This window comes from Canis lupus, chromosome 36 (genome assembly GCF_048164855.1).
Source record: "Canis lupus baileyi chromosome 36, mCanLup2.hap1, whole genome shotgun sequence".
In the NCBI taxonomy this organism is placed as follows: domain Eukaryota; kingdom Metazoa; phylum Chordata; class Mammalia; order Carnivora; family Canidae; genus Canis; species Canis lupus.
Window position 1 is genome coordinate 1,645,608 of NC_132873.1, and position 20,437 is coordinate 1,666,044.

At 36.0% G+C, this 20,437-nt stretch overlaps 1 long non-coding RNA gene across 2 annotated transcripts in view; it reads right to left on the reverse strand.

Moving 5' to 3' along the window:
• Positions 1–19,758, reverse strand: part of LOC140625497 (uncharacterized) — a 110,851-nt gene extending 91,093 nt beyond the window's left edge. For both annotated transcript variants that reach the window (XR_012024835.1, XR_012024833.1), the window contains exon 1: positions 19,619–19,758. This is a non-coding gene — a long non-coding RNA (uncharacterized lncRNA). The remainder of the gene's footprint in view (positions 1–19,618) is intronic.
• Between the last annotated feature and the right edge of the window lie 679 nt (positions 19,759–20,437).

Here is a 20,437-nt window from a genome sequence, read left to right on the forward strand (position 1 = left end):
AGGTGTCTAGACTCTCTGAAACATTCTCCCCATTGACGTTATTTGTTTTCTTCCCCTACCCAACTTGCTTCTCTTATTCTCGTCCTTAACTACGCCCTCTGGAACACCATTTCACCATCAGCAAACCCAAACGATACAACCTTAAGTTCTTCGTGACACATTCTTCTCAATTACTGCATTTAAATGAAACACAGCATGCCTGCAAGACTCTACTCCCCATCCTGTCTTCTTTCTTGGAATGCAGCCTTCTCACTGCCCATGGTAGTAGAAAAGGGAGGCTGACTTTCCCCTCCCCAGGGTATTGCATGGATGAGGTTTCTGTGATTTGTCCTGCATAACTGACCACGCAGACCTGCAGCACACAGGCAGGTTAAGGAATGATGTTTCTGAGACTCATGCTGCATAAGTGACCTCGGGAGCCTGGTTCGTTGACATTAGCTGGCTTCCGGGTCAGAATTGGCCCTTCTGGTCTGGATGCCATGAGCTGCAAATTCTGCCTTATATTCCCTCCAGTTCCAGGCTGGGTTGACCCCCCGGAATGGAATCTGGGAGGGGAGGCAAGCACACGTAGCCCAGGCTTCTTGAAGGTGTAAAGACATGATAACATAGAAATGCACTCCAAACTGCATGTAGGTGAACAGATGTTTAACTTCAAACCCCGCCATTTTCCCTATAAATACAGACCTTATAGGGTTGGTCAATTGGAAGTCTCACCTGGTGGGAGGATGCCCCGCTCTGTCTTCTCCATCAGGACCCCAGCCTGGCTGTATCCACAGGGCTTCCCCAGCTAATGAGGTGTGATGTCAGAAGTACCTGATTTGATGTAACTCTGTCTTATGCTCCTTTACTGCTTACTATTGCCCTCATCTATGCATAGATTTCCCTTTTCTTCTGTTTCTATTAGATTTTTGTAATATCAATAAAGTGTTTCTTCCCCTTCAAAATCAAGAGTATAGCTGTCATGAATCTTTTCTTTCGAATACCCAAGAAGGTTTTCAATTCTTCCTCCACCTTCATGTGAAACCTCGCATTCTGAAGGCACCTGGGTGGCTCAATTGGTTAAGCATCTGCCTTCAGCTCAGGTCATGATCCTGGAGTCCTAGGATCAGGATCCACATCAGGCTTCCAGCTCTGTGGGGAGTCTTTGTCCCTCCCCTCTGCTCATGCTCTTTCTCTCTCAAATATATAAAATAAAATCCTAAAGAAATACAACCTTATATTCTTTTGATGCTCATGCCACCAATTATCCCTTAATTGGGGTGTGTGCCTTGCCAACAGTTTTCTTCCAAATGCCAATTCTTGCCATTTCCCTGGATTCTTTGATCAATCTGTGGCAATGACTTTGGGGGGGGGCAGCCAAGTGTCATTTGAAATTAAACAATTTTCTTAAAAAACAGTATACACTATTTTCAGACAGCAAGGCCTTCAAAGCTTTTACTTCTCCCAATTCTCTCATTGAAATGATCAGTATAAATTGTATAACTACTGCTTTTCAGTTGGATTTGGAATCTGCACAGTATCAAAGTGAGCACGCAAGTACACACACACACATGCATAGACACATCCAGCTGTTAGGAGCTACCCAGTTAACTCAGACTGTAAATATTTATTTACAAATTCAGATCTTTCCCATGGACTCTCTCCATAATCATATGGTAGAGTACAAGGGCTTTCATGATATTCAGTGATTTTTGGCAGCAGCTATTCCCAGTCTTTAGAGGATGCCAGATCCCTGGCATTATAAGGAGAGTTCTGGCCTTATATACAAGAAATCCAAGTCTTCATGATACCAGAGTTTAATACAGCCAGAAGCTTTATATATAATATACACACAGAATCTCTATCTTGCCTTCAGACTGAACAACTGTTTTCCCCCCTTGTGGTGTGTTGAAAAACTGCCATAACTACATGGACAGCTATAGAGACTCACACTCAAAATCAAAACAGACAAACCAATTAAATACATTTCACAAACAACTTTCAAAATGAGTCTAATCTACCAAAATACACAATGAATTGACTTAGATACCCACATAGTGACAATGACATTTTTTTCTGATTAAGAGAGCTATCTTTTTTGTTGTTGTCATTATTGTAGTTGAAAACAATGAAATCTTGCCATTTGCAGTGACATGGCTGGAACTAGAGGGTATTATGCTAAGCAAAGTAAGTCAGAAGACAAATTCCAAATGATCTCACTCATATGTAGAATTTAAGAAACAAAACAGATGAACATGAAGGAAGGGAAGGAAAAATAAAATAAGATGAAAATGGAGAGGGATGCAAACTATAAGAGATGTTAAACTCTAGCAAACAAACTGAGGATCGCTGGAGGGAGAGTAGGATAACTGGGTGATGGCCATTAAGGAAGGCACTTTATATAATGAGAGCACTGGGTGTTATATGCAACTGATGAATCACTAAATTCTACCTCTGAAATGAGTAATACACCATATGTAAATTGAATTTTTAAAAAAGAAAGAAATACTTGATTTTAGGCCTGTAAGTGCTCCTGGAAAAGACAATAGGCTTTATACATTTTTTCAACCGAATCCTTGCCAAATGCACTAGCCAAGGAACCATGACTTCTAGCTAAAGTGATGGGGTCTCCTGGTCCTGGCTTAGTTATTTATGAAACTAATGACAGGACCCTCCCTAAGCCTCATGCATAGAAAAAAAGAGTACAGATCTCATTCTCTTTCCTCACACAACTCTTATAAGGATCAAAGGAGATCCAATTGCAGGAAGTGTTTGGGAAACTCTAAAGTGCCTAAAGATAGTTGGTAACCATCCTTTGGATTCTTATGCAGACTTCCTGGGTGACTTATGCAAAGGGTCCTTTTGTAATAAAAAAAAAATTCAAAACTCAAACACCCCACTTTGCAGAGCTATAAATCTGAATTTCTACACCAGATTTCCTTAAAGCAACATGTCTCTGTTTTCAATTTGTGTCAATGACTTTTAACACAGTGGCTTCTCAGTTTCTTAACCTCTTCATGTCTAACAACCTTCTTCTCAATTCTATTCAGGCCAGTTACTCTCAGTCATAACCTACATCCTGCAATCACCAGGAAGTTTCCTCTCTCTGAAATTGGAAAAAAGTAAAAATCAAGTACTCCCCTCTCTGACAATAGTCACATCTCCATTCAGCTTTCTCATTCACTACTCCAAAGATCTTGGTTCTTATGAGAACCCCTAATACATAAACATTTATGATTCCTTTATATACTTTAACCTCTTTCTGTTTTCACTTTCTTCCCTCTGTGGTTTAGAAGGCAAGATCCTTTTGTCAATCACAGTGTTGGATGTATTTATTGCACACCTCCAGATTCATCATCTATGCTTCTTTGTCTTTCTCTATTCCTTAAGCAGCAACAAATAAAAGATGATGGGGGATAAAGAAGCTAATGATAAAGACAAAATTATTTATTTATTTATTTATTTATTTATTTATTTATTTATTTATTTATTCATGGGGGACACAGACACACACATACACACAGAGGCAGAAATGCAGGCAGAAGGAAAGCACGCTCCCAATGGAGGACTTGATCTCAGAATCCTGGGATCATGACCCAACCAAAGGCAGATGCTCAACTACTGAGCCACCCAGGTGCCTCAAGACAAAGTTATTTAATGATGGAACTAAGATTTTTTAAACCGTGGATTGAAAATGACTAACAAGGATACAAGTATTATATGCCTTGACTATATAGAAATTATAACAACTAAAAAAAAAAAACTGGAGAAGAGGAAAAGACATTGAAGACAAAAATTAAATTTTCTGATGCCTCATCTGTTATAGTTGTGTAAACAAGGAAACCATTTAAAGCCAACAAATCAAATAATTAAACTATAAGAATATTTAATAGTGTAAAATCAAGTAGTAAGAAGGATAAGATAGTACTATTTGTGGAGGCTGAGAAAATTAAGGCCATTCCACTTTAAGTTCAGCTTTAGCACAAGTCCAGCCATCCCAGGCCCCAGGGAATAAGAGCTGAACTTTACCTTACTTCAGTTACAGGAAGAAAACAGTTTACAGCTTAACCGTCCTAGAAAGCCCCATATTAGAATAAGAACAGAGCCCAAGCCAAGGGCAGGAACCCCCTATTAGAGTAAGAACAGAGCTCAATGCCCTTGAAGGCCCCATATCAATATGTAAACAGAACTTGAGGAATTGCTCCACCCCTTCTGGAGGTCCCCTAGACCAGGCCATAAAACTAAGCTAAATCCCACCTCGGGATCCAAGTCGCTGCTCTGCTGGGTCGGTTATACTTGGTTGGACCCAAGCTCCAGCTTGTAAATAAACCCTCGTGTGTTTGCATCGGTGTTGGCTCTTGGTGGTTTCTCGGATTCGCGATCTTGGGCACACCACTAGTGACTAGAACCAGATGGCACTCATACATGAATAGACAGCTCACCTATGAACCAGAATAGCAAGTCCAGAACCAGACTGCAATACATATAAGAATTCAGTACATGGTAAATCGGGACCTTCAGATCACTAGCAAAATGTTTAGGTTTCACTCTGATGATATACATTTATTTTACTGTATTTCTAGAAGAATGTTTTGAACTACATGATTAAAAATCACAGAAAATAATCAAATACTTGAAACATTTTCAAGGTGAGAAAAATGTTGCAAAGGAAAATAAGACTTGCTATAACATAAAATGAGGGAAATTTTATTTTTATGATTTTATTTATTCATTCATGAGAGATACACTGAGAGGGGCAGAGACACAGGCAGAGACAGAAGCAGGCTCCATGCAGGGAGCCCAACGTGGGACTCGATCCCTGGTCTCCAGGATCAGGCCCTGGGCTGAAGGCAGCACTAAACCGCTGAGCCACCCGAGCTGCCCAAAATGAGGGAAACTTGTTCAATTTGGGATCAGCAAAATCTTCCCTAAATAAATGATTTCTAAGCTGATCTACAAGTTTCTATAGAGGGAAAGAGCATTGTGCATCCAGGAACTGAGGTATAGCTCCAGAAAAAGCAGGGAGAACAAGAGTGGTCTGTGATGAAGCTGCAGAGGTAGACATGGGTCAGACAAGGCAGGACCTCCGAGGACCTTTCCACATGAAAGGCTTTGTCTTAAGAACAGTATGAAGCTATGAATGGATATGATGGGAACTGTGATCAGATTGAAAAGATCACTCTAACTACAACTTGGAGACAGATTGGAGGGCACAAGAACAGACATAAAGTATTGTAGCTGTACAGGCAAGTGGTGATTATAGTTTGGGTTGGGTTGATGGCCACAGAGATAGAAAGAAATGAATAAATCTGATAGTTTCCATGACTTGCCAAAGCTACTGAGGCTATATATTTGTTGCTTTATTTTCATGTAAGTGGGGAATGGGGAAGAAATCTTATCGGATAAAACATTAACATCTTGAACCAAGGAAAACTCATGGTATGTTCTTTAGAATATTATTGAATCATACCAGACATAGAAAAACACCCTATCCCAAAATTGTATTACTTTTAATCATGTGCCATATCTTGGTGTCTTATTAATGCTATCCATGATATTCCAGCAAAATTATTTAAGCTAATGGAGCCCCTGCTGTCTTCAACACATAATTTTCAAGATGGCCCTGGGCGAGGACAGCCTGCAAAATGAAAGAAGAGAGCTGAAAGGTAGGCTGGAAAGTTTTATGAGCCAGGCTTAGAAGGGCACATATCACTTTCATCACAAATCCACTGTCCAGAACCAAGTCACAATGTCCCATCTGATGGAAAAAGTGGCTAGGAACCCTTTCTCATTATAGAAGACCACAAATCTGGTGGAGCATTATCTAAACTCTGCTTCCCCCAAATCATTTTTGTACTATTGGAAAATAGATGTATAATTACCATATTGAAAGGCATTAAATATCCATTTCTAATTCAATCTGAATTCAGGAAACTTTCAATTAAAAACTGGTAGTTTGCATATCCACATAAATGAATGCATGCAATTATTGGAGTCCCTGCCAAAACCTTATGTAATGCTAATGTGTTACATTTCCAGGCATGTCATCTGATATTTCTTATCTTACCTATAATTTTTCTTTGGCCAGTATGCAGAAGCAGCAAAAATCTCACAGTAAGTATATTCAAGATTCTTAGCTGGCAATAATAGTCTACCCTCTGGCCTCAGTGGTTCCCAACTCTCCCACATGCAAAAGACCCTCATTTCCCTCCAAAGATCATCAGAATCTCATCCTATTATAGTCTCTGGCTCATGACTGATGTTTAGGATCTTGTTATCTGCATCAGCACAGGTGTCGATGAGACTCTTCACTGTGCTTCTGTAAGTACAGCTCTTCTACTGAAGCTGTCCATCTCAGCCCTGAGAACTTAAGAAACAGGTTCTCTGCTCTCCATACCCTCAACGTGCGATGCTGAAACATGCTGGAACTGCAGTAGACATTCATTCCTATTCAAAAGAGAGGGGGAAGACTAGAAGCATGTTGCAGTCACTGACCCATAGTAATTCTAAAATCTAGCTAGGTGCATGTTACTCTGTCTTCAGCTAGTGCTCAGTTCTTCTCGTTCAGGGTGATTCTTGGTATCTCTTAGCTTTGCCCTCTGGTCTCTTGGCTCTGTTTTTCTGAGTCATCTTCTCGTTTTTATAAGAAAGGTCTGGGTTTTCAACTGAGTAGTTTGCTCAGCCTTCTCAATAACCATAAAAGCTTTGGGGCATTAAAGGCTCTTTTCATTTTGAACCCTCTTGCTTTTTTTGTCAGAGCAAGAAGGAAGTACCTAATTTTTTTTAATTTGATATTTTCAAAAAGTGTATTAAAGTAGTTATCACAGGGAAAAGACTATTAGATTTCCAAGCCCTTATTTCAAAGTTTAGTGTTATTTATCATTTGTATTTCATACAAGTAAAAAGTGTAATTTCTTCCTTCTATAAATTATGAATTATTTAGATACACAAAAATATAAAGATATTATTGCTTATTTGCCACTCATTTTAACAAATGTTTATATAAATATAGATAGGACCATCCTCTATTTGTCTTCCTAACTTAATTTCTTGCTTTCCTCATGCACAGTATATCTTAGTAGTTAAAGCTGAAATGATTACATTCCAGATTTCCTTCTTCCAAGCTGTGTAGTCTTGCACAAACTATTTAATCTTTTTGTGTCTGTTTCCTTAATTATTACATGAGAATAATAACATTTACTAAGTAAATTCATTTATGGAATGAATATGTGTGTGTGTGTGTGTGTGTGTGTGTATAATTTAATATATATATACACACGGCACTGGCACTCAAAAGGTATCATATAGGTGTTAGCTGTTGTTAGTTTTCAATGATTAGGATAGCTAAATGTTCTTGATCTGGCTCTATTAATGAGCTAGGAATTCCTCTCCCAAATAGTCAACAGGAAGCAGGAATGGAGCAAGTTCACTTGTCCTTTACCACTCATTTTTCCCAGTCCTACACTTCATAGTCTACTGAAAGGTGTTACTTACCCCCATTGAATGGTTAGAATAATTTCTGAAGCCATTCTTAGTGTAAAAGAGGAAAGTTGAAGCTCTCACTAACTTGTACTCACCCAGAAGACCCAAAGGGAATATAACCCTGACTCAGGGTCATTAGTCTCTATCCACCCCCCTTAGGATGATCTGTCCTTTCCCCAAGGAGAGAATTTAGTCCCTAAATCCTAGCAAATACTGATAGTGCTCCATTCGGATTCTCTTAGATCCTTTTGAAAGGTTTTGTGTACATATTCTCCAGTTTCCATGGGCTTTTCTTTTAAAGACATGTACCTGGGATTCCATTCAGAGGAAGGGTCCCATGGGAACTACAAAGGCTTTTTACCAGAACTGGTAGAAAGCTTGCCTAAGAGTTGATTCTTCTAGATGGCATGGCTATTACTGAGTGGACCAGATTGATTGCCTTGTAGTTGGACAAACTGCAATCTATGTTCAAGGTATCAGGCTGAAGCTGAGACTGTTGAGATGGCACCCCTTACTTGGCTTCTTCTCTTCTCTTTCCTGTTTCTCTCCACTTTCTTACCCATGAATCCTGGGAACACTTTCTTAATTAATCACTTACACAAACAAATCCCTTTCTTGGGTGTCTTCTTTTGGAAAATCTGACCTCAAATACTCCATAAGGGATCTTGGGCAAGCAACTTAATCATTATGTTGAATCCAGTTTCCTCACTTGGAAAATAAGGATGACAAAAGGGTAATTAGAAGGAATGATATGAAATATAATGTATAAAGAACACAGTGCACTGCCTCACCCATGGTTAGGACTAACAAAATGTTAACCACTAATTTTGTGGCAAAGCACTTAAAGGTTATTGAGCTTAAATGTGAATCCCAGGTTTCTTTTGCTCAAAATTATTAGTATTCGAAATTTTCTGACCTTTTCTATGATAACAAATAGCTTCTAGCAGTATGTTACCTTGTAGGTATTTCTGAAAAATATAAACACACTTAATCGGTCTTTTCAAGATAAAGATGACATTTTAACAGAAGAGAAAAACATGTAACAGAAAAATCATTTTGAAAAAACAACATTTGAAATATTTTTGTCATAATGCTAAAAGTAATGTGAAATATCACTTATAAAAATTTTCCCATCTGAATACTTAGAAACTTGGAACAGAATTTTCTGTTTTACAATTTTCCAAAGAGTTTTAGTGGATTCGTCACTCAATTTTAAAAATATAAAAATGTAATTCCTTCTGATAAGTGCTCAAGAACAATTGATTGACATCGTGGATGAAAGAAATTTACTTTGGAATTTAAAACAGACAAACAAAAACAAAAACCTTTGTCTAATTTCATGTGAAGATTAAAGGGAACATTGTTATGTAGCAAGCACAATCAATAATGTGGTTTTCACCCCTTTTGTATCTAAATTTCTCCATGCGATATAATTTTTAGCTGTACATTCATTAAAATCATTATTAGATAAATTTCCAGATTTAAGTTGCTATCAAAATCATTATTCCAAGATTTTAAAAAAGATATATTTAATCCTATTGCTTTCACTTAAATATACTTAATATTATTTTAGTGAGAAAAAAATTCTTCTATAACATAAAATATAATTTAATGTATCATAAATATTGTATTTAATCTTCATCCAGTTCTTACTAAATCTAGCGGTTGTATAAGGTTTATAATTTTAATATGGTTATATAAATGTCACTCACAAATTATTTATACAGGTAGTTGAATTATTTATACAGGTAGATAAAGACAAAAACATGTACATAAAGGTTTTTTTAATCCCTCAAATTTCATGTGATCAGAAGTTTGGTGAACTAGACTGTTTCTAATGTTCTAAAACAATGATCTAAACACACCAGTGAAAAAGCAGGAATTGTCAGAGGGATCATAAAACAAAATTCAACTACACTTTTCTAAAAGAAATCCACTTTAAACACAGAAACTTAAAATAGTCTAAAAATAAAGCAATGGAGAGAGATATGTCATGGTGACACTAATCAAAAGAAGTCTGGATTAACTATGCTACTTTTAGGCAAAGCAGACATTAGAACAAGAAAAAACATTAGGAGTAAGATGGTATTACATAATGATAAAGGAGTCAGTTCTCCAAGATTATATAATAATTCTAAATTTATATACACCTAAAACAAAGAATCAAAACATTTGAAGCAAAATTGATTGTACTGAAAGAAAAAAAAAGACAAATCCACTATTTTAGCAGAGACTATAGTATGTTGGATGTTGGAGACTTCAACATCCCTTTGTCAGTAATTGACAGATCAAACAGGCAGAAAATCAGTAAGGGTATAAATGGCTTAAACGTCACTAATTACCAACTTCATCTAATTGACATTTAAAACTACTCCCATCCTATTGTAGCAGAATACACAATCTTCTCAAACTTCCATGGAACATTTACCAAGAGACAGCATTCTGGGCCAAAATGTATGCCTGAGCAAATTTGAAACACTACAAAACATATGAAGTTTATTCTCTGACCAAAATGAAATTAAACAAGAAATCAACAAAAAAAGAGCTGGAAAATCCCCAAGTATTTGGGAACGAAACAAAACATTTCTAAATATCCCATGGAACAAAGATGTCCAGGAAAAATTTAAAATATTTTGAATTAAATGAAAATAAAAATACACAGATTATCGAAATTGGTGGGGTGTAGTGCAAGTACTTCTTAGAGGGAAATTTATACCATGCAATTAATATATTAGAAAAGAAAAGGGACCCCTGGGTGGCTCAGTGGTTAAGCACCTGCCTTTGGCTCAGGGCATGATCCCAGAATCCGCGGTCAAGTCCCGCATCAGACACCCTGTGAGGAGCCTGCTTCTCCCTCTGCCTATGTCTCTGCCTCTCTCTCTCTCTCTGTGTCCCTATGAATAAATAAATAAATATTTTTTAAAAAGAAAAGAACAATATCTAAGATTAATAATAATCTTCTACCTTAGGAAAGCAGAGAAAGAACACCTTAAGCATAACTTATACAAAGAAAAGATATAACAAAACTAGATAAAAAAATTAATGAAATCATTAAGAGATAAACAATAGAGAAAATTAATGAAATCATTACCTGGTTCTTTGAAAAGATCAACAAAATTGGTAAACATTTAAGTAGAGTAACCAAAAACAAAACAAAACAAAACAAAAAAAAAAACAAGGCATAAATCATCAATAAAAAAATAAAAGAGGGGTTGTCATACTGATCCTATAAACATTAAAAGTGTAATAAGGGAATAATGTGAACAAATTTGTACTCACAAATTTGATAATTTAACTTAAATGTTCCAATTCCTTGATAAACACAAACTGCCAAAATGCATACAAGGAGAAATAGATAACCTGAATAAGCTTTGTACATATTCTAGAAATTGAACCAATAATTAATAATCTTCCAAAAAAAAAAAAAAGACCAAGTGACTTCATTGGTGAATTCTACTGAACATTTATTGAAGGAAATAATACAAATTCTCTACAATTTCTTCCAGAAAATAGAAACAGAAGAAATAACTTAAAATTAATTTTATGAGCCAACATTACCCTAATACAAATTCAAATAAAGATATTATAAGACAGGAATATAGACTAGTATCTCTCATGAACAGATACACAAGATTCCTCATCAAATTATTAACTAATCAAATTCAACAGTATATAAAAATAATTATATTCCATGACCAATTGAATTTTATTCTAATTTGAAAATCAATGTAGTCATCAGAAAAATAGACCAAAGAAAAAAAAATCATATAATCCTATCAACTGATGCCTAAAAAGCTTTTAACAGAATTCAACATCCTTTCTTGGTAAAAGCTCTCAGAACATGAGGAATAGAGGAGAACTTAATAAGAAATACCTACCAAAAAGCCTAGAGCCAACATCATGCTTAATGGTGAGAAGCTGGATGCTTTTTCCCAAAAATCAGGAACAAAGGAAGAATATCCTCTCTTAACATTCCTATTCATTATTGTGCTGGAAGTCCTAACTAGTGCAATAAGACAAGAAAATAGAGATAAATACAAGATATACATATTGGAAAGAAAGAAATAAAACTACCCTTATTCACAAATGACATGATTGTTTATGTAGAGCACCACAAACAAGCAACAACAGCAAATCCTGGAAATAATAAGTGAATCAAAGGATACAAGATAGGATCACAGGATACAATTTTGGTAAACAAAAGTCATTGTTCTCTTATATTTCAGCAATGAGCAATTGGAATGGAAAGCAAACAAAAATTTGCAATAGCACTAAAAGAGCAAAGCAAAAAGAAGGAAGGAAGGAAGGAAGGAAGGAAGGAAGGAAGGAAGGAAGGAAGGAAAGAAGGAAGGAAGGAAGAAAGGAAGGAAGGAAGAAGAAGAAGAAGGAGGAGGAGGAGGATGGGGAGGAGGAGGAGGAGGAGGAAGAGGAAGGAGGAGGAAGGGAAGTAGGCAGGGAGGGAGGGAGGAAAGAATTCTTAGATATAAATCTAATAAAACATATACAGGACCTGAATGCAAAGAAAGCAAGCAAACAAAACGAAACAAAACAAAAAACAAACAAAAAACCAAACCCAAACAAAAAACAAAACCTACAAAACAATAATGAAAGAAATAAAACAAAACCTAAATAATTGCATAGATATTTCATATTCACATAAGTTGGGACATGAATATTTAGTCAATAGAAGACTAAATATTGTTAAGATGTCAATTTTTCCCAACTCAATCTGTAGATTCAAAACAATCCTAAAGTTTCAGCCAAAAATCTCATAGATATCATAAAAATGATTCAAAAGTTCATATGGAAAGGCAAAGCACCAAAAATATCCAACACAATACTTAAGAATGAAGTTGAAGGACTCACAATAGCTGATTTCAAGATTTAATATTAAGATTATATGATAGATACAGTGTGATGTTGGCAAAAGAATTGGTGCATAGATCAATGCAGCATAATTGAGAAGCTAAAAATAGCTCTATACCAATATAGTCAACCAATTTGAGACAACGTGCAAAGACTTTAGACAATAGAAACAAAATACTATTTTTAATAAATGATACTGGAACTGAACATCCATATCCAAAAATATGAACCTAGACACAGATCTTATATCTTACAAAAAAATTGATGCAAAATGCATTATAGACCTAAGTGTCAAATGGAGGAGAAAAGTTAAATTTCCCATGCAGAATTATAAATAATGAGGGATAGGTAACCCTCAAGGAGATGAAGCATAACTCTCCACTCTTTAAGTGTGGGCTGTAATTACTGACTTCTGTATAAAGATGACAGTTTGGAAATGAGGGGAAAGAATAACTCTATAATAGAGAAACCCGACGAACACTACCTCAGCCAGGTGAGCATCAACAATAAGACATATTGATGGTATGCATCCTTGATATCCTGTGATGAGAATGGCACTTTAACTTGGTGGTCTTCCTCTCAAATACAAATAATCTTCACCTAATCCTGAGGAAAATATCAGACACATTTTGATTGAAGTACATTCCACCAAATGTGTAACCGGTATTCCTCAGAACTGTCATGTTCATCAAACACAAGCAAATCTGAGAAACTGTCATAGCCGGGGAGAGCTTAAGGAGACACAGTGACTAAAAATAATGCGGTATCCTGGATGGAATCCTGAAACAGAAAAAGGACACTAGGTAAAAGCTAAGAAAATCTGAGTAAAATGTAGATTTTAGTTACTAAGGTAACAATATTGTTTCATTAGTTGTGATAAACGTACCACATTAGTGCTAGATTTTAATAATAGAGGAAAGTGGGTACAGGTCATGTGGGAACTCTTTGTGCTATCTTTGCATTGTTGCTGCAAAACTATTTACAGGGACGTCTGGGTGGTTTAGTGGTTGGGCGCCTGCCTTCCACCCAGGTTGTGATCTTGCGATCCAGGATCAAGTCCCACATTGGGCTCCCTGCATGAAGCCTGATTCTCCCTCTCTCTGTGTGCCTCATGAATAAATAAATAAAATCTTAAAGAAATAAATACAATTTATTTATTTATAAATAAATAAAAACAATAGGTAAAAACAATAGGTAGAAAAATACTTTTGAAATTAAGCAACATACTTTTTTTTTTTTAAGAATTTATTTATTTATTCATGAGAGACAGAGAGAGAGAGAGAGGCAGAGACACAGGCAGAGGGAGAAGCAAGCTCCATGCAGGGAGCCTGATGTGGGACTTGATCCCGGGTCTCCAGGAGCACAGCCTGGGTCAGAGGCAGGCGCTAAACCGCTGAGCCACTCAGGGATCCCCAAAGCAACATACTTCTAAAAAACTCAAGGATAAAGTAAGAAATCACACTGGAAACCAAACACATTTTGAACTGATTAATAATGAATATAACTACATAACTCCCATTGTAAGACGTAAATAAAGCTTTGCCTTATGTGCATGTAGTATTAAAAAAACAAGAAAAGCTGAAAACAAATGCATGATCTAAATATCCATCAAAAATTCTATGTATAAAGCTTGAAAGACAGACTCCACCAAAAATTGTTAAAACTGATACATGAATCTGATCAGAAAAGTTGTAGGATGTAAAATCAAGGTATAGAAATCTGTTGCATTTCTATACACCAATAATGAAGCAGAAAAAAGAGAAATCAAGGAATCAATCTCATTTATAATTGCACCAAAACCCATAAGATACCTAGAAATAAACCTAACCAAAGAGGTAAAAGATCTGTATACCAAAAACTATAGAACATGTACAAAAGAAATTGAAGATGACACAAAGAAATGGAAAAACTTTCCATGCTCATGGATTGGAAGAACGAATGTTGTTAAAATGTCTACTACCCAAAGCAATCTATACATTCAATACAACCCACATCAAAATAACACCAGCATTTTTCACAGAAGTAGAACAAACAAATCTAAAATTATTTTTAGGGGCCAGAAAAGACTCTGAATAGCCAAAGTAGTGTTTTTTGGTTTTTGGTTTTTGGTTTTTGTTAAAAAAAAAAAAAAAGCAAAATGAGAGTCATCACAATTCTGGGCTTCAAGCTGTATTACAAAGTTATAATCATCAAGACACTATGGTACTGGAAAAAAACAGACACATAGATCAATGAAACAGAATGGAAAACACCATTACTTAATGGTAAACTAATCTTCAACAAAGCAGGAAAGAATATTTAATGGACACAAATGGTGTTTGGCAAATGGTATTGGGAAAACTGGACAGCAACATGCAAAAGAACGAAACTGGACCACTTTCTTACACTGTACACAAAAATAAATTCAAAATGGATAAAAGACCTAAGTGTAAAATAGGAAACCATCAAAATTCTAGAGAACACAGGCAGCAACCTCTTTAACCTCGGCCACAGCAACTTCTTACTGGACTTGTTTCCAGAGGCAAGAGAAACAAAAGCCAAGATCAACTATTGCGACTTCATCCAGATAAAAATCTTCAGCAAATGAAGGAAACAACAAAACTAAAGGGCATTCTACAGAATGGGAGAAGATATTTACTAAATGACATATCTGATAAAGGGTTAGTATCCAAAATCTAAACAAGAACTCTTCAAAATCAACATCCAAAAAATAATCCAGTTTCAGCATCACTCATCATCAGGGAAATTACAAATCAGAACCACAGTGAAATACACTTGGGTGTTATTATTATTATTTTTAATACTAATGAAATCTCTAAACTCAACAAATCTAATCAAGGAGAAAAAGAGAAGAGACAAATAACAAAAATCAGATAAGGCCATCACAGAAACCCTAGATTTTAGAAATGTAGAAAGAAACTATTCTAAACAACTCTAAGCCAATAACATTAAAAATGTAGATGAATAGACAAATACCACCTCACACTTGTCAGAATGGCTAAAATTAAAAACTCCGCAAACCACGGATCTTGGCGAGGATGCAGAGAAAGTCGATACTTACACTGTGGATAGGAATGCAAGCTGGTGCATCCACTCTGGAAAACAGTATGGAGGTTCCTCAAAAACTTAAAAATAGTACTACCCCATGACCCAGCAATTGCACTACTAAGTATTTATCCAGAGGATACAAAAATGCTGATTCAAAGAGGTACATGCATGTGAGTATTTATGACAGCATTATTAACAACAGCCAAAATATGAAAAGAGCCAGTGTCTTTATATATATATTCAGCCATCAAAAATAATGAAATCTTGCCATTTGCAATGATGTGGACAGAACTAGAGGGTTATAATAAGTGAAATATTAATAGAGAAAGACAAAAACCATATGATTTCATTCATATGTGGAATTTAAGAAACAAAAGAGATGAACATAGGGAAAGGGAAGGAAAATTAAAATAAATAAAAAAATAAATAAAAACAGAGTAGCAGGCAACCCTTAAGAGACTCTTAACTCCAGGGAACAAACTGAGGATTGCTAGAGGGGAAGTGGGTGGGGGGAGGGGTGACTAAGTGATGGGCGTTGAGGGCAGGTGATGTAATGAGCGCTGGGTATTGTATATTGTATGTGGGCGATGAATCACTAGATTCTGCTCCTAAAACCAGTGCTGCATTGTATGTTAACTAACTTGAATTTAAATAAGAAAACAAAATACATAAAAATCCATCAAAAAGTGAAAATAACAATAGAAAAATAAATATTGAGTAAAAGGGAGAAAAAGAATAAGTAACAATGGGAGAATTTATGAAATAGAAAATTAACATATATTAGAGCCCAGAGAGATTCAATAGACACCCAAGAAAGGGATTTGTTTGTGTAAGTGATTAATTAAGAAAGTGTTCCCAGGATTCATGGGTAAGAAAGTGGAGAGAAACAGGAAAGAGAAGAGAAGAAGCCAAGTAAGGGGTGCCATCTCAACAGTCTCAGCTTCAGCCTGATACCTTGAACATAGATTGCAGTTTGTCCAACTACAAGGCAATCAATCTGGTCCACTCAGTAATAGCCATGCCATCTAGAAGAATCAACTCTTAGGCAAGCTTTCTACCAGTTCTGGTAAAAAGCCTTTGTAGTTCCCATGGGACCCTTCCTCTGAATGGAATCCCAGGTACATGTCTTTAAAAGAAAAGCCCATGGAAACTGGAGAATATGTACACAAAACCTTTCAAAAGGATTTAAGAGAATCCGAATGGAGCACTATCAGTATTTGCTAGGATTTAGGGACTAAATTCTCTCCTTGGTTAAGTTTATTTCTAAGTATTTTATTCTTTTTAATGCTATTATAAATGGAATTGTTTTCTCAATTTCCTTTTCAGATTACTCATGGTTAATGTTGTAGATTTTTAAATTTAGGCTTTCTTTATCAGGTTAAAAAATTTCCTTCTCAGTGTATGTGTCTTTTTAAAGTCATATGGCAGTGTTGAATTTTCTTTGTGCTTTTTCTGCATTTATGATTTTTATTAGTTTCCCCCTTATCAAATATATTGGTACATTTTTAAAAACACAACACAAACTGTGAATATCTGACATTAAGCCAACTTGGTGATGATTTTATATATTACTAAATTTTATTTGATAATGTTTTGTTTAGAATTTTTGCATCTACATTCATGGAAGATTTTTTATTTTATTTTTTTCCTGGTAGTTTTTTAGCTTTTGGCATCAAGGTTACCCTGACCTTATAAAATCAGTTGAGAAACTTTTTTTCTTTTTTTTATTCCTTCGATGTGTTTGGGTTATTCTTTCCCTAAATGTTTTGTAGAAATTATCAGTGAAACCATCTGGGCCTAGGGCTTCATTGTGGGAAAGTTCTTTTTTTTTTTTTCCCTAAGATTTATTTATTTATTCAGAGAGAGAGAGAGAGAGAGAGAGGCAGAGACACAGGCAGAGGGAGAAGCAGGCTCCATACAGGAAGCCTGACATGGGACTCGATCCCGGGTCTCCAGGATCACGCCCCGGGGTGCAGGCGGCACTAAACCGCTGTGCAACCGAGGCTGCCCAGTGGGAAAGTTCTAATTACAGATTCAATTTCCTTAATAGCAATAGGACAAATCAGATTTTATTTCTCTGTTTCCATTTTATAAACTTGTGCCTTTTTAGGTGTTTGTCTATTTCATCCCATGAATGTAGATGCAAAAATTCTAAACAAAACATTATCAAATAAAATTTAGTAATATATAAAATCATCACCAAGTTGGCTTAATGTCAGATATTCACAGTTTGTGTTGTGTTTTTAAAAATGTACCAATATATTTGATAAGGGGGAAACTAATAAAAATCATAAATGCAGAAAAAGCACAAAGAAAATTCAACACTGCCATATGACTTTAAAAAGACACATACACTGAGAAGGAAATTTTTTAACCTGATAAAGAAAGCCTAAATTTAAAAATCTACAACATTAACCATGAGTAATCTGAAAAGGAAATTGAGAAAACAATTCCATTTATAATAGCATTAAAAAGAATAAAATACTTAGAAATAAACTTAACCAAGGAGGCGAAACATTAATAATTAATTAATATTGTTAAAATATCCATATTACCCAAAGTAATCTACAGATTCAATATAATCCTATCATAATTTCAATGGCAGTTTTTACAGAAATAGAAAAAAAAAAGATAAAATACAGAACCACAAGTGCTCCCAAATAACCAAGACAATATTGAGCAAGGAAAACACAGTTGGAGGCATCAACCAAACTTCCTGACTTCAGTATGTTTTTTACAAAGTTCCAGTACTCAGAACAATGTAATACTGGTAAAAACAAAAACAAAAACAAAAACAAAAAACAGACATATAGACCAATAGAATAGAATGGAGCGCTCAGAAATAATCTCATGCATATAAAGTCAACTAACCTTTGACAAGGATGCAAAGAATACACAATAGGGAAGGAATAGCATCTTCCACAAATGATGTTGGGATAACTGGATATGCAAAAGATGCATGCAAAAGAGTGAAATTGGACCCCTACCTTATATTATACACAAAAATAAACTCAAAATGAAGACTTAAGCATAAGACCTGAAACATTAACACTCCTAGAAGAAAACAGAAAAAACTTCTGGATGTTGGCCTTGGCAAGATTTCTTGGACCTGACAATGAAAACACAGGAAACAAAAGCAAAAATAGGGATCAAACTAAAATGCTCCTAACCAACAAAAGCAATAAACAACAAAATGAAAGGCCACCTATATAGCATGAGAGATAGTATTTGCAAACAATATATCTGATAAAGGATTAATCTCCAAAATATATAAGGAACTCCTCCAATACGATAGCTGAAAAACAAGCTGATTAAAAAATGGGCAGAGGCCTACTGGGGATTTCCCCAAAGATACAGATGCAGTGAAACGCCGGGACACCTGCACCCCGATGTTTCTAGCAGCAATGTCCACAATAGCCAAACTGTGGAAGGAGCCTCGGTGTCCATCGGCAGATGATGGATAGAGAAGCTGTGGTCTATGTATACAATGGAATATTCCTCAGCCATTAGAAACGACAAATACCCACCATTTGCTTCGACGTGGATGGTACTGGAGGGTATGATGCTGAGTGAAATGCGTCAGTCGGAGAAGGACAAACATTATATGGTTTCATTCATTTGGGGAATATAAAAAATAGCGAAAGGGAATAAAGGGGAAAGGAGAAAAAATGAGTGGGAAATATCAGAAGGGAGACAGAACATGAGAGACTCCTAACTCTGGGAAATGAACTAGGGGTGGTGGAGGGGGAGGTGGGCAGGGGGTGGGGATGACTGGGTGACGGGCACTGAGGGGGGCACTTGACGGGATGAGCAATGGGTGTTATTCTATATGTTGGCATATTGAACACCAATAAAAAACAAATTTATTTAAAAAAAAAAGGGAAAAAAATGGGCAGAGGATCTGAATTGACATTTCTCCAAGGAGACATACAAATGGCCGGTAGTTAAATGATCTAACAGGTATATGAAAAGGCGCTCAGCATCATTAATCCTCAAGGAAATCCAAATCAAAACCGCATTGTGGTATCACCTCATAGGATGCCTTTTATCAAAAACCAAAAGATAACAAATATTGGTCAGTATATGAAAAAAAGGGACCCCTGTACACAGTTGGTGGTAATGTAAATTGATGCTGCCTCTATGGGAAATAGCATTGGAGGTTTCTCAAAAAAAAAAAAAAAACAAACAAACAAAAAAACAAAAAAACGAAAAATAGGACCACTATACAATCTAGCAATCCTACCTCTGGGTGAATCTCCAAAGGAAGTGAAATCAGAATCTTGAAGCAAGAACGGCCCTTCCACGTTCATTGCAGCATCATGCACCACAGCCAAGAGAGAGAAACAAGGAGCAGGGGACGATCCAAGTGTCCACCAACCGATGGACAGATAAGGAAACTGTAGTTTACACACACAATGGAATATTGTTTGAGAAGTGAGGGGGGAGTCTTGTGGAATTTGCATAACCAGCAAGCACATCGCTGAACTTGAAATACACTCTTGCCTATCTGCTCCGAATATTGTTGACCTCTTTAATTGTATCTGAAACTTGAAGAGTGTGTTCAAAGCTGGGCACACGTTGAACAGTAAGAGTTTAAGGCAGTAGTTCTCAACGTTGGCTGCATATGGAAATCATTTGGGGCGCCATTGTTAGATACTCTGAATTACTTGGTGTGAGGTGAGCCATAGCACAAGTATATTCTAGAAGGTGATTCCAGTATGCACTCAGAGCTGAGAATCACTCAGGTAAAGGTGCCGTCATCTTTGCCCCAACTCCTCCAGGTAGACTTGTGCTACAGGAGCATGAGTTATTAATACGCTCTTATGCCACTTGCTTGCTTGCAACTTCTGTGCTTCTAGTATTAATGTTTTTATATTTTGTGCTACCAAGGATTTCTCTATTAACATAAAAGGAATAAAACCATAAAACAAATAGCATTCAGGTATCTGCATTTTTTAGTACCTATGTCTTTTTAATTTCCCCATGTTTCTCGAATGGAAACTTTGCATTTTATTATTTTATTCATTTCATGGTAATTTTAATGTTTAATTAAGCATTAAAT